The 14,352-nt window shown below is 37.7% G+C and overlaps 1 protein-coding gene across 5 annotated transcripts in view; it reads right to left on the reverse strand.

Annotated features, from left to right (window-relative positions):
- The window catches only part of LOC122572320 (segmentation polarity homeobox protein engrailed-like), a 102,995-nt gene that overhangs the window by 77,292 nt on the left and 11,351 nt on the right, over positions 1 to 14,352 (reverse strand). The window contains exons 2-3 of one of the 5 annotated variants that reach the window (XR_006318458.1): positions 3,770 to 3,984; positions 2,787 to 3,082 (exon numbers count right to left, since the gene is read on the reverse strand). The exons of 3 other annotated variants lie outside the window; for them this stretch is intronic. The gene's annotated coding sequence lies outside the window, so the exon portion shown is untranslated. Of the gene's footprint in view, positions 1 to 2,786; positions 3,083 to 3,603; positions 3,985 to 14,352 lie in introns of those variants that run through there. One more of the 5 variants, XR_006318451.1, reaches the window with a different exon arrangement.

Consider the following 14,352-nt stretch of genomic DNA (forward strand, 5'->3'; position numbering starts at 1 on the left):
CAGGTCAGCTAATTATCCTATTTCGTGTAAAATTGCAACATTGTCGAGTAGATGACTCTGACCTATAACTTGTAACAATTCACTAATATTATTAGTTGATAAATTATCGTGCAAGAGGAGTGCAGAATGTTAATTAAATAGAAAGAAACGCACACATACACAGTGATCTCGAATCGTACAGATATATTCGAGACGAATATTCCAAGCATAAAATTGTATAAGAGGATCATGTAAGAAAAAGAGAACTGATTTCGCAACAGTATAGTATTCTTACCTAAATGATGCTTCTGTCGAACCAGTGGCGTCAGTGGAATCAATGTTGAGCCGAAGTGAATGGAACAACGGGTCGATTCGGTGAGACGTAAGGATTCTTTGTTATGGGAAACCGATGTTACGATAAACGGCGAAACAAGTCTCAAGCGATTCGAGGGTACCCTGTTGTCCCGCAAAAACACGACACGAAACACCGGTGTATCCATTCATTTCTCCGGCCATTTATCATCGCGAGTTTGTCGTAAAACGTGAGAAAATTGTTGTACCCCGGTCAGGACAAATTAGCTCAGTTTCGCTCCACTTATTCTCACGAGGAAAAAATGTAATAGACCGGCGCATGAGTGGCGATAATGCTAGGGTTTCCAGTTGGACATAATTAACTACCTTGGAGCGCTGGTTAGGAAAGCTGTAAGGAACTTATTACGAATAATGTAATTTTTGTACGTTGGAAAAACTTAATTGACGATGGCGTTTATATTATCCAGGCACAGGAATCTACCAATCTACCACACGAGCTGTCGATCGTTCGATCCTGATACATTTTTAATTTTCGACTATGCGATTCAATTATCAAGATTCGTCGAGTGAAACAATCCACAAAATAATGAAACGATTCATTCGACGACGTGGCAGTGACAGCAGTGAGGCGAACTACCTGAGCTTACGTCCGAAATTATGGCAGCCTGTTATCGAACACTTGTTAATTTTCAGCCTCTTCGGCAATCACGCAAACATCTCAGGGTTACGTAAAGACAACTGGATATTTATGCCCGCAAGCGATATGTATCACGGTGGTATATTCTACTAGTTCGTCGAAAGGTCGATCATCGACCTGCGCTATATTCCAGGGCGCCTAACCCGGTTATAGCGTTGATCAATTTTTTATTTGCCCTAACGTCGTTACATTTCATCACTTTGGGTTGAACGTTCTGGTAACTCGCTTTCCATTACACCCTTTGACAGCTTGTCTTCGTTACATCGATTCGTAGCGGCGCTGACTACTGAAACTTGTATTGAATTCCTTTTCACGTACACGATGGAACTTGTTGCTCGGCCGTCATCCTTTCGACGATTTTGATTTTAAAGCGATTTTTATCGGCGATTAAGATAGATAGGATTTTCGATAAGAAAGACACATCATTTTTAATATATGTTGTGTAGCGTAATACAAGCATATTATACTAGCATATACAATAGGAAAGTGACGCATACACTTACAGCTATAAGTAGTAGAACACAGTACTAGAACGAAAGTTCCATCTACGGGGGTAACTTTAATAATCTCTAATCGAGCGTGACTGTAAAATTCCTTCGCGACGACCTTTGAAACAACGTGTCGATAGAATTTCAAGTCCTGTGATCTTCTGACCTGTCAACCAGTACCCTAGTCAGTTTTTCGGTTGCCTTATAGGGGACATTCCCCTTCGATCGTATAAATTCATTAAAACAACCCTTCGCTGGTGCCGCGCTGTTCGATGTCAATCGAATTCCAAACATACTCGGCAAGAGGGTGTACCCTTTTTTCTCGCCAGTCGAATCACTCGAGTTTACGTAGGGGTTGCATGCCTCGAGCTGCGATATTTGCATTTAGCTGTCTCATCTTTCAATCGTCTTAACCCTTGTTGACATGAGAGAAAATAACCTAAACGAACTTGCGAGTTCTTCTGTAAGTTGTAGTTGATAGGACAATAAGCCAGCATTGATTTTATAGAGCTTATAAATTAATTACTTTTCACAAGCCCTATCATTACAGTTATCCATGATCTAAATAAAATATTGTCAAAGCTATTAAAATATTGTGAAAAATGTATGAAGAAATATATATAAGAAATATCGTATAATTAATATATATAAATTAACTTCTATATTTTAGAAAAAATCATTCAAATACCCAAAAATGTATCGTTATACAGGGTGGTTGGTAACTGGTGGTGCAAGCGGAAAGGGGGTGATTCTACGCGAAAAAAGAAGTCGAAAATGTAGAATAAAAATTTTTCGTTTGAGGCTTTGCTTTCGAGAAAATCGACTTTGAATTTTCGCTCGGTACGCGTGCACTTTATCACGTCTCGTTATAACGGATCTCACCGTAGATCGTTGTCTCAATGGATGTTATCGCAGTTTATGTTTGTTTTTGCCGTAAACGGAAGATTAGGAACACATAATGAAATAATATGAAGTAATCATAAAGTTTATTATTACAAAAATTGCTGAAAATGTTGCCCATTCTGCCGAACACATAGTTCTGCTCTCCTAATTAAATTTCTATGAACACTTTCTAACGCATTCGATTGTTTTAAAGTATGAAAGGCTACAATAATCTTTTCTTTCAGTTGCTCGCAACTTTCGATTTCTTCAGAATAGACAATTGATTTAATATGGTTCCATAAATAAAAGTCAAGCGGAGTTAAGCCAGTAAGTATCGAGCGAAAATTCAAAGTCGATTTTCTCGAAAACAAAGCCTCAAACGAAAAATTTTTATTCTATATTTTCGACTTCTTTTTTCGCGTAGAATCGCCCCCTTTCCGCTTGTACCACCAGTTACCAACCACCCTGTATATTCATAAAATATTTCTAGGAAAAGTGATAAATTGTGTAATTTTAGTATATCTGGGTCTTCACGTACGTATTTGCAAGCTCAGAATACCTCATGTTCTTCCAAATATGTTCTCGAAGGTAGCACTTAATTAAACACATTCTTGAGTCAGATTGTTACGCATGACGAAACTTCTACACGACGCATATTTTGCGTACCGAAGTATCTTTATAATGTCCGACATTTTACATTCTGTTGTCTGCATCCTTCACGCGGCTGAAAATCGTAAACGCGATCATTGAGAGAAAGATTTGAACGAATGAGATACAAGAAAGAGAGGTCTACCGACGTACCACGAAGAGAGTACAGCCCACAGCATAACTAGACTACGGATTTTTATGTATCCATATGAAATTAAAACGACAAAAAATGCGCAAATTGCACATAATATATCAAAATATAGAAAATATGCAAAATATAGTATTAATTATAATATTCGAGATGTAAAATGAATTTATATTCAAGCTTTATTTCTTTAATTGTGTCCATAAAGATATAAACTTGCATAAAAATTTAATTATTAGGTATTACCAATAAACAATTGCCGAAAGTTTCCTAAGTAATCGTCCAAGTTAGAATATTCTGCGCGAAATGCCGAAATAATGGCTGAGCCCGTAGAGAACTCGTTCGTATAGCTACGCAAGAGCCGAAAGAGAGAAAAGGGTTCGCGGTAATTACGTAAGAGAATCAATTAAGCACGTGAATACCTGAAGAGCTATATCCATCCACCTACCTACCGAGGGTTATTAATGAACTCGTCAGATATCCGTTAAACGTTCCCAGCTCGAACTCGCGGACCATTCTCTCTGCTTGGTACTATGCATCGAGTGATTAGTCGCCCTGAGCGCTGCTGTTATTTCGAGGGTAACGGGGACGAATTGGTAATTAATATCGAGGGCCTACGTTGGTTCACCGAGGGTTGGGTTCGGGGGCTTCAGCGAATAAACCGTCAGGGTGGATCCATCCGGACGCGCCCCCTCCGGAGATGTTAATAAGCGTTCACCAGGGTGCTCTTGCTCCTTTTATTTTCCCGCTAAACGCTCCGTTTTATTGGATTTTCTTTGAGCTTTATCCATGATGGAAGGTAAAGATTCCAAAGATAGAACGGTAGCTTCGTCCTTTTAATCAGAATATAACAAGAAATTGGTGAAAAAGTTTTTCTATTAAATTGCTGTATATAAAATGTCGTTTTTGTGAAACTTTCAATCATTAAATTTTGTTCTGTCAATTATTAACTGCACCAAAAAAGAAGAAATTTGATATAAATCATATGCACGCAGGCTCAAGCATTCGAACACTTGTAGATAATTTAGGAATATATTACGCGTAATATATCGAAATATCAAATATCACTCATAGTTTCTATAATTCTATATATTTCCAGATTATTTTTTCAGATACCAATATAATCGTAAAAGACGTGCTTCATTGCGTACAGTGCTAATGAAATTTCATAGTACGTATTCCTTTACTTCCCTGCGTATTCTTCCTTGCTTTCCAAATTAGTATTCATACTTATTATACTTTTTTCAAATTAGTATTCATAATTAGTATTTTTTTTTTTAAATTACTCTTCATACTTATTATATTTTTTTCAAAATTAGTTCATAAATATAGAGTCGCGTGACTTATAATTTAAAATCGTAATACGATTCGTCGGAATGGAAAATGATCTCGGCTGAGAGAAACGATGAATAAATTTTCCACAGTCGTTTATGCGCGTATTATTTTATTGCCTTCCGCAAAATGTGACTGCGCACGATTATGGACTAGCGTAAAAATATAACGACCATCTGGTTAGTTCTTTACAAGCGAGCAAACGAGCTAGTCGTCGCCGCGGCTCGCCGCGAAACGTGTCTAGGCGTTTCGCATTTTTCACGAATTTCTCTTATCTCGCCGTGTAGTCCTTAAACTCTAACGAGCTTCACGGACGTTGAGCACCGCACCGAGACGGACATGATAATTAATTTGACGATCGTGTAAGCCACGCATCGCGGCATCGTACCGCAGATAATTCGTATTAGATAATCGCGAAGTAATCGCGCGCGCTTATGCGTCGCGTCGTGGCTCGGTTCAACGTCGGTGTAATTAACTTTCCACGGTCTCGTGTGGCCAGCGTGATTAATCGAGACGTGTCTATGAATTTATGGATTTCATTTAATATCTCAATGCACGGTAGGCAAAGGCCATAATTGAAACACGGCCTTTTGTCGATCGTGAGAGGCAACGCCTGGAATGACTCGGGAGAACGCAATCCTACTTAAGAGTTTGATAAAGTAATTAACTATAAAGTACCTTTAATCAGATAATACGTTCTACCGATTAGCGTATAACGTTAGCGCTTGTGCGCCGTACGCCGCGAGCTACAACACTAAGAATTACGGTGACCAAGATAACATTAATTGCGACGCGTTTTTAATGGGTTTCGGTAAATACGTTTAACGACCGACCAAGCCTCTCGCGATATCTGCGCGACATACGTGAAAGAAACTCGCGGTAAGAATTTTATTCGATTGTCGGAACAACACGGGGACAGGTGTACGTTAAACGACCGCATTAAAATACATCCGTCAGTTTATTGCGATGCTCGTTTTTCTCGTTATCTTGCCGAGGCTTTTTGTAACGATTCTGAATTGCCGGGAAAATAATAGGCAACCAGTCGCGGGGTGAGAACAATAGCGTATGTGCGCTTGTTTCCAAAGAATTCTTCGTTCTTAATGCACTTGGAATAACAAATATTTTGTTCCATGAAGATATAAAAAGCTTGAAGAGTTCAACATGTAGAAAGAGCAGTTTCTAATAAAAATTGAACGTGCTACGTTCCACGAATTTTTATGTTCCGACTTTGTTATCTTTTCAACAAGTAGAAAGATTAACTACAAGGTATATGTTTTCAAAAATATCATCCATTTTTTTTTATCACTAGATATAATTTATTATACAAGTTTAGAAGCTTTAGAATTTCAATTTTTTATTTGCGAACAGGAAAAAACGGAACAAATGTTTTAAACAAAATTTTCCGATCAAATTGGAACAAGAACAATGACTTTTTCATATTTCTCTCAAACGTACAACATCGTCTAACATTGAGGAAACGTTATTAAATTTTGAAAATGATCGAAAAGAGGTCGCAAGATTGATAAATTGCTAAAGTAGCCCATTAACCGAGCTATGTGTTAAACAGCACACTTATAAAATTCCGCAAAAATGTTTAAAGCGAAGATCCTAGTAATGATTGTACGAAAGAATGGAGAAGTCGATCACAAACGCGCGTCTTCTTCTATTTTGTCTCCCCCGTGGTATCCTCTTCTGGTTCTAACGACCAGTCAGTCATTCCAGGATAAATTATAGTCGTACGGAAGGAACATCGGCCGGTTTTTCGGCACCGCTATCGCGGGTGGCCCCATCGTGTCTTCTTACGTGTGTACGCCATAAAGCACACGTATCCGTTCGTGCGCGCCTCCACCATGCTTCCTATTAAGTAATTCGTCTCCCTCCAGGACGCACACTGTGCGTCCACGTTCACGGCGTTACTTGCGCAATCTTCTGATTCTAATGTCTTGATACGCGCGTCAAAGTTCATGTGAAATTAGTTGTACGTTGGACCTGTGCCTCTCATTTGAGATAACAACGCGTGCATGTCAGAAATGAAGTTGCAACTAATGCATAACTACATTGCTTGAAACAATTAAAATATTGCTCGCTCTGTCACTTTGACTTTTGTATTCATTATTCGTGTATATATGTCGAGTTAGCGTTGCAGTTAGGGGCGTTTAACGAACCTTCATTTGGATTAGCCATCTTTTTTAGTATATCATATAGATGAGAGTTAATGGTACAAAAGTTCACTATCAATAAACAATTTCACTACATAATAATAAGTTCTCACTAAACAATGATTACTTAGTCACTCAATGAATATAATAATAAATACACAAGGTGATAATATGATTATTACGGAATTTGACGATTAGATACTCGAGATGCTCAATAATCTTACGTTCAATAACGGTCAACAGGATAGCAAATGCGCTAACTTGTCCAACCTCCAAGTCAAAACTGAATTTATGTGCTTTCTATGTACCTCTCTGTACCCCTTGGGTCAACTATATTTTTAAGGAGAACAACATTATACAACTTCGTCATACCTCTTTTAGGCAAAAACGTCCATCTCGCGACCGTGGCTACATTTAGCGACTTAAGTTTAGAGTTGTATCATCTCGAGCCCAAGCCCACTGTCACAAATCTCGGGCAAACATAATCGGATTAAATCATAAACAACCACTTCTAAGTTTTATTATTTAAGTACAGCTATAATAAAAAGTCTGGACTAAAGTATTGGGGATTTTCCCAAAAATTCCAAAGGGAAGGCCCCGATGTTCTTTCATCTCCGACATATACAAATTTTGAAATCATAGAGTTAAATCCAATCTTTAATTATATGATTAATATGTCTATCCATCAAGCTTATAAATTGCCATGCATATGTTTCTTTTTAGGAAAAATAGCAAGTTATTCTAATAGCATTTCTTTTGTTATTATTATATTTTATTGTTGTACAGACGGTCGCGTGCAATGAGGATGGCATCGATTACTGTATCTCCCCCGGTTGTTTTTCTCCGTATAACAATTTCCTCAATCTCGTTAACAATAACTGCACGCAACACGTAACATCACGTAATGAAACTGCTGGATACTCTCAACTACCCTACATTTTTGACTCGACTCCTCTTCTACTCCCTCTACTCAGCAAGACCAGTCACCAGACCGGTTGCTACTCTTCCTTCAATAAATATTCCGATCTTCCGCGTAATGGTGTCGTTCGTTATCCATGACTGACTTCTTTATTATATTGTCAATAATAATATAGATGTGTATAGCGTGCGTGCTGTGATTAGCGTGACGCCGCGTCGGTCAAGGAGCATTAAGCGAAATATAAATAATATCCACGGATGACACGTATCAAAGGCAACTCATAGAATCCGATATTATTCGCTGGCTGACGTTGATTATACATCATTTCTATTTCTTATATGCATTTTATTATCTCTTCGCGGACTTTCAAGAGTGACAAGTAATTAATTACCAATTAATGAAAACTTGCCTTCGTTAAAAGATGTTATAAAATTTACAGATATTATAATTATGGTAGAAACGCTGCATATTATAAAAAATTGACACTGCGTTTAAATTTTATACTGGAGAATTTATAATGTTCATAAATAAATTTATCAGAATTGAAATATTCTTCTTCGAAGAGAAAAATCGTATCTTCGTGAATCTTTCATTTTCAATTAAAGCTTGCCAATTTAAACTTGTTATTGAAAAAGTTAATAACAGTAAAGTACAGCACACACTTTTATTTTTTAAAGTTTAACCTGTGTTTAAATTTTATACTGAAGAATTTATAATGTTCATAAATAAATTTATCAGAATTGAAATATTCTTCTTCAAAGAGAAAAATCGTATCTTGGCGAATCTTTCATTTTCAATTAAAGTTTGCCAATTTAAACTTGTCAGTGAAAAAGTTAATAACAGTAGAGTACAGCACACACTTTTATTTTTTAAATTATTTAAAATTATTTTTTCATTTTCAATTAAAGCTTGTCAATTTAAACTTGTCATTGAGAAAGTTAATAAAAGCAGAATACAGCACACACTTTTATTTTTTAAAGTTTAAAATACGTTTAAATTTTATACTGGAGAATTTATAAAGTTCATAAATAAATTTATCAAAATTGAAATATTCTTCTTCAAAGAGAAAAATTATATCTTGGTGAATCTTTCATTTTCAATTACAGCTTGCCAATTTAAACTTGTCATTGAGAAAGTTAATAAAAACAGAGTACAGCACACACTTTTATTTTTTAAAGTTACGAAAAAACTACATTATTTAATAATATGTTTGAATGAGCAGATTTTTCAATATACGTGTAGCCTGTTCGATTTCTCGATAATACAGATGTCAAGGGGAAAAATGGTAGCGACCAGACAGAAAATCTGCTTAATAATTTACCGAATCTGTAAACGGTGCCACGTGTCTCCTCAGTTTAAGGGAATACCCTCGTGCCAGAAGAATCCGAGACACGAGGCGGACCACCCACGTATATGCTTGTAACTTCCCCTGCCCTCTTTCTTCCCTCTTTTCAACGGGAATCATATAATACACCTACACCCGTCACCGAAGCAAACGCGCGTACACTCGAACCAGACAAGAGAAGAGGCGTTCATCGTGTCGTTTGCATCGACGACAGGTCCACTTCCGGCCCGCATTCGTCGCTTAAACGCTTCCTCGTGCTATGATTTGTTCGTTTCACTGACCGTGGAGGGGTCAACATGCCCTCGTCTACGTAAATGTATTATTTCCATTCGAATCTTTTATGAATTGGTCCTTTTATCAATTTACGATGAAGATAAAACGATTGGAATCGCTATGTGTTCCTCAGAGTTTAAGAGAGAATTCTTTGAATTTAATGGATTTCTATTATCTCAGATGACTCTTCCATCAAAAACCTAGAAGGTAAAAGAAATATCTTCGATAGTAATTTCAAATTTGTAATATAATTAATAAAAAAAATAGTATAGGTAATCGATAGAATAATTTATTTAAACGTTTATGACTATACCAAAATAAGGATAAAATTCATGAATACAGGATTCGTATTGACGTTAAAAATCCCCAGCAAAATTTCTAGCACTCTCATACGTACATCATTCACTATTTCAAAATAGAGCACGCATAATACCAAAAAATATCGAAAATGTGAAAAATAAAGTTCAGAAAAAGATTCGATTCGATATTTCTCGAATTGAACAGACGTCTGATACATAGACAATGGATATGCAATGTGCAGTTTACAATGGAAGTCGAATGGGTGGAAAATGTTTGAAAGCTAGCAATTAGGGCTGTCTACTATCTAGATATATATAAAGGTGTCTAGGTATCAATTTTTGTTTGAACGGCTAGTCAACTTGGAAGGGATCCCCTTTCAACGAATACGCGAGAATTAATCAACTTCCTCGAAGTTTGGGTCATTCGTATGTGTGACCCTGAAAAGATTGATGTACTCGACCGTACTTAATCGTATGTATGCTCGTAAAGACGAATGACGATCAACTTCCTTCCGGAGGCCACCTACGCTTCTCGATTCGTCCGCTCGGCGTTGAAACGTCATTAACCGTGAACGAGCAGCTGAAGTTTCTTGGAAAATAATTATCATACACTCCGTTTCGGCGAACTCAATCGGCCGTATGATGTATGTTCTGTAAACGAATCTTGATACCTTTCACGGTATCATTGACCACTTACGATTATTATTGTCTCGAATTTAAAATGAACTGCCTCCTCATGAATGACTCTGATAATAAGTGCATGTCCCACAAATTGTGCTCGAACGAACTTCAACAAATCGTATCAAGCAATGATCTCTGGTAGAGGAATCACCGGTAAGATGTTGGATTATCGTTATTTTCAAACTAAGAAGAGAAAGCGACTGCTTCATTGCTTTTATACGTTTAATGTGTTGTGTATCTTACAGTTTTCAAAATATATCGCGCTCTGCTTTGGTAATAGAGACATTGATAGTATGTGTATAGCGTTAATTTATTTCAATAGACAGTATTAATCACATAAAAGTGGAGAGATTCATTTTTCCCAAATCAAATTCAGATAACATAATAAAATTGCATCTACGTATTTTAAAAAGCGAATTACTCAGTTTGTTGAATATTGGGATTTCTCCGCATTTGCTCCAAATGTTTCAATTGGACAACGTCGCGTTCATTTCTACTGCCATAACAACTGAGGATTCATAATTTTCTAATACGTCAACAGTGATTCGTGAAATGTTTCTTCCCGGAAATAAATTATTTTCAATACGGCGTACTAAAATAGGCATAAGCGACGCCCCTCGAACATTTGGTATAAATGTCGCATTTCTGGTCGATTTGATCAACACATTGTTTCAATTGGAAAGCAAGTCGTATAACTCGTGACGACGTATGATATCGATAAAACGACCAACCATGATAATCGATAACCCGAACGGACGATCGACTAGAAGAAACGATTAGTAGAAAGAAAACGGTAGCTCGTTACGGCCATTTAATTGATTTAATAGCAGAAAATCTAGCCGGATAATCGTCCCCACCATATTATTTCAACGTGAAGTAATCCGTCTGTGTCAGAGACATTCCCCGCGTTTCAGCAATGCTGTTTCTTCGTTGCTGAATCCTAGTGAACCACGCTTGCAGTCTCGACTTCCTTTCACTAATAGGTCCTCCATGGACAAACGATCAACAACGAATTCAATTTCTAAACGGCCGATCGAGCAGGTGCGCTGGTCGACGTTATGCCTACAAACTGTCCGTCCGTTAGGGCTGATTCTCATTAGCGGGACGCCAGAGCTTATTCCGTTCGCTTATTAACTGCGGAAAAGCACGCGGCGCGCGCGTATGTGAGCGAGCGATGGAGAAACACGCGCGCGCGCGCCAACTCGCGCACAATTAATTTAAAAGTTAAATGCTTCGGAACCCCGCGCTCAGGAATACGGCGTTATTAATTACGCAATATTACACTCGTATCTTTCATGCTGTTGCGTTCGAATTATCGTCAAAGAAAGCAGGGACTTGATTCATCAAAGTCGTCCCTTTTGACCGAACGATGCACCGAGAGTCGCGTTCGTCTTAAATGGCCTATATGCTTCCTCCTTCCTACGTTCCATCCCGTGTTCCGATCGTTTGTCAACATTAAGCGTACATAGAATCGAACATGTACTTTGCAATATTAGTCGAGTGTACTGGGAGCATTTCTCGATTCATTAATCCTCCTCGCTGTTCGCTTGGATATAACAATTTCGAGATTATTGTTGTGGCCGTTTGCGAAAGTGTATTTTATGTGGCGGTTTCTTTTGGATACATTGCGCTCTGCACGAGTTTCGTGTTACGGTTGCAAGCTAAAGATGCGAAAAGAATTTATCTATATGTTTATAAATTCTTCATTACATGTAGATTCCGGATTTTTATGTATTAGGTCGTCGGAAAAGTTTCTTTCGTTTCATAAGGCGATAATAGACGAACAATTTCTGTTTTATGTTATTTTATTGAATTAGGTATCATCCATTTCGTTATCCATGACGTTACATTTCCTTCGAAAAAATATGGCCCAATAATTAGATGTCCGATTATGCCAGCCCAGGCGTGATAAAGTGCACGCGTACCGAGCGAAAATTCAAAGTCGATTTTCTCGAAAACAAAGCCTCAAACGAAAAATTTTTACTCTACATTTTCGACTTCTTTTTTCGCGTAGAATCACCCCCTTTCCGCTCGTACCACCAGTTACCAACCACCCTGTATTTCTATCATTTTGTTTGTGCGTCTATTATTTCCTTATAAAACGAAAGACAACCTAATATTTACAGGAAAGCACAAAGTTGCACAAAATGCACATAACATGACAAACATGTAAGATATCCAGATCATAATGCTTTTTATAATATCTAGTAGATAAATCCGCAGTCTAATTATAACGTTGAAAAGTCGTAGCAGCCAAGCGAGCATTATTCTAAAAAAATGCAATTCGAGAATGAAAACGAATGGAATAAATTGTTAAAATAAATTAATTAATATTAATATTAGAATCTCCATTGATCTTAATTTTTAATTTATTTTATTAATTATTTTATTTGATATTGATATTAGAAATTCAAATTAATGGAAATAGATGTCAAGACTAAAGACCATGAAAAACGCTCGAATAGACAGGAAATAAAAATATTTGTCACTTTGATTTGTAAGATTTCATTCCTTTTATATTCATCACGATGCTCAACGTCGCTGGAATATGAAACGCGATCAGTGCGAATGACAGATAATCTCTGGTGGTGTTGTTGATTCGCGACGAAGAAGACAGGAAGAGCGAAGGGAATATGGCGTTGGCGGTGGTTATCGGCGCAGTGACCGTGTAAAAGTTTGCTCCGTGGCGCGTTACGCCCATAAGTCAGGGGATATTTGAAAGGCGATGCAGCGTTCTGGGGCCAGCAAGTGGATCCCCCGCGGTGCTATACGCTGGCTTGTTAATCGGCCAATGGACATGCCGTTTCGCGTCCAGCTCTGCCTCGGAAATGTTCTTCGTTCTCTTCGCCGGACGATGTGGCCTAAAGGAAACCCACCACCGAGATATCGCCACGATGTCGCCGATTTCTTTCGCGATACCGAGCTCCGGATTAATGTAACGAGAATTTAACGAGTAGCTTACTTTTCGGTGTTGCTTCCCGTATAATGTACCAGTTCGTTGACTTAATGAGCCTTGCCGAGCCTTCTCGTTTCGAGGAAGAATGTATGGGTTGTTTGAAGAGTTCGAAACTTTAGAAAAATTACATAGAAATATCATTTTATCGAACAAAATGTGTATTTTGTTTAACGACCCAGTCAGCTGCTACTTTACGAATATTTTTGAATACGTTTTCCTCCTCCGTGGTTAACGAATTTATGTAGCCTTAATCCTAAATTCAACATTATATTTCAAATATACTACTTATATATAAAATATACTATGTATATACAAATTTTGTGTTCTTAGTAAATATATAAATTTGACCATTTTGTATCCAAACTTAATTCGTTATTAATCATATGAATTTAATTTGTCATTAGTTAGAAGAACTTTTATCTATCCTTAACATTGCCATATTATATCTTCCTCGTTAATCAATCTTAGTTTACAATATGAAAATCCATTAAACTCGTGTCCATCTTGTTATTCTTCATCGATACTTATGTCTCTACGTCGCCTTGTTGCAAAATGAAAGCTCTTTCGTTAATCGCCCTCAATTTTCAACTGCATTTTCCACAGTACTTTTCAGAGAAAATCTAATCTGCGCCAATACCTTTGCCCATCGCTGTAATCTCGCGTAACGACCTTCTTTCTTAATTACCCGTGGTATGTACACATATGTCGCGTGATTACGCTTCTATTGACCGGCGACAGCGTAATTTCTCCAGTTGATAACGCCAAACCGCTCGTTTCCAGCGTTTCGAACGTTTCGCGTCTCGTGTCGAATCGCTCGTTCGATCGTATTTACTCGACCGTGGATCTGATTCTGTACGCTTGAGCCAAACGAAAGAGGAGGAAGGGCGATCCTCTGGAACTTGGTCAGCTCGAAACAAACGCGATGATATGGTAGCGAAGGCTCGTGATCAGACAAGGATGATAATTACAGGAGTCGTTAATACGTCGTTAGAAGTGATTTTATTTTAACGACTGAACGTGCATATACGATGGAAAGGAAAACGCGGTGAGAAAGTTATTTCCCTCGTTATTGATGCTACTTCGATTGGAATTTCTAGAAGTTGGATAATTAACGGCGTACAACATCTTCAACAATATGTGCGTGTCGCTGTAACGACGTTCTATTAAAAGAACATTTTTAACACGGGCTCGAGGAAGACGTAGCTTTTAGTTAATCGATTCGCAGGGGAACGAAGTA

Source organism: Bombus pyrosoma, linkage group LG1, assembly GCF_014825855.1.
Source record: "Bombus pyrosoma isolate SC7728 linkage group LG1, ASM1482585v1, whole genome shotgun sequence".
NCBI classification, from domain to species: domain Eukaryota; kingdom Metazoa; phylum Arthropoda; class Insecta; order Hymenoptera; family Apidae; genus Bombus; species Bombus pyrosoma.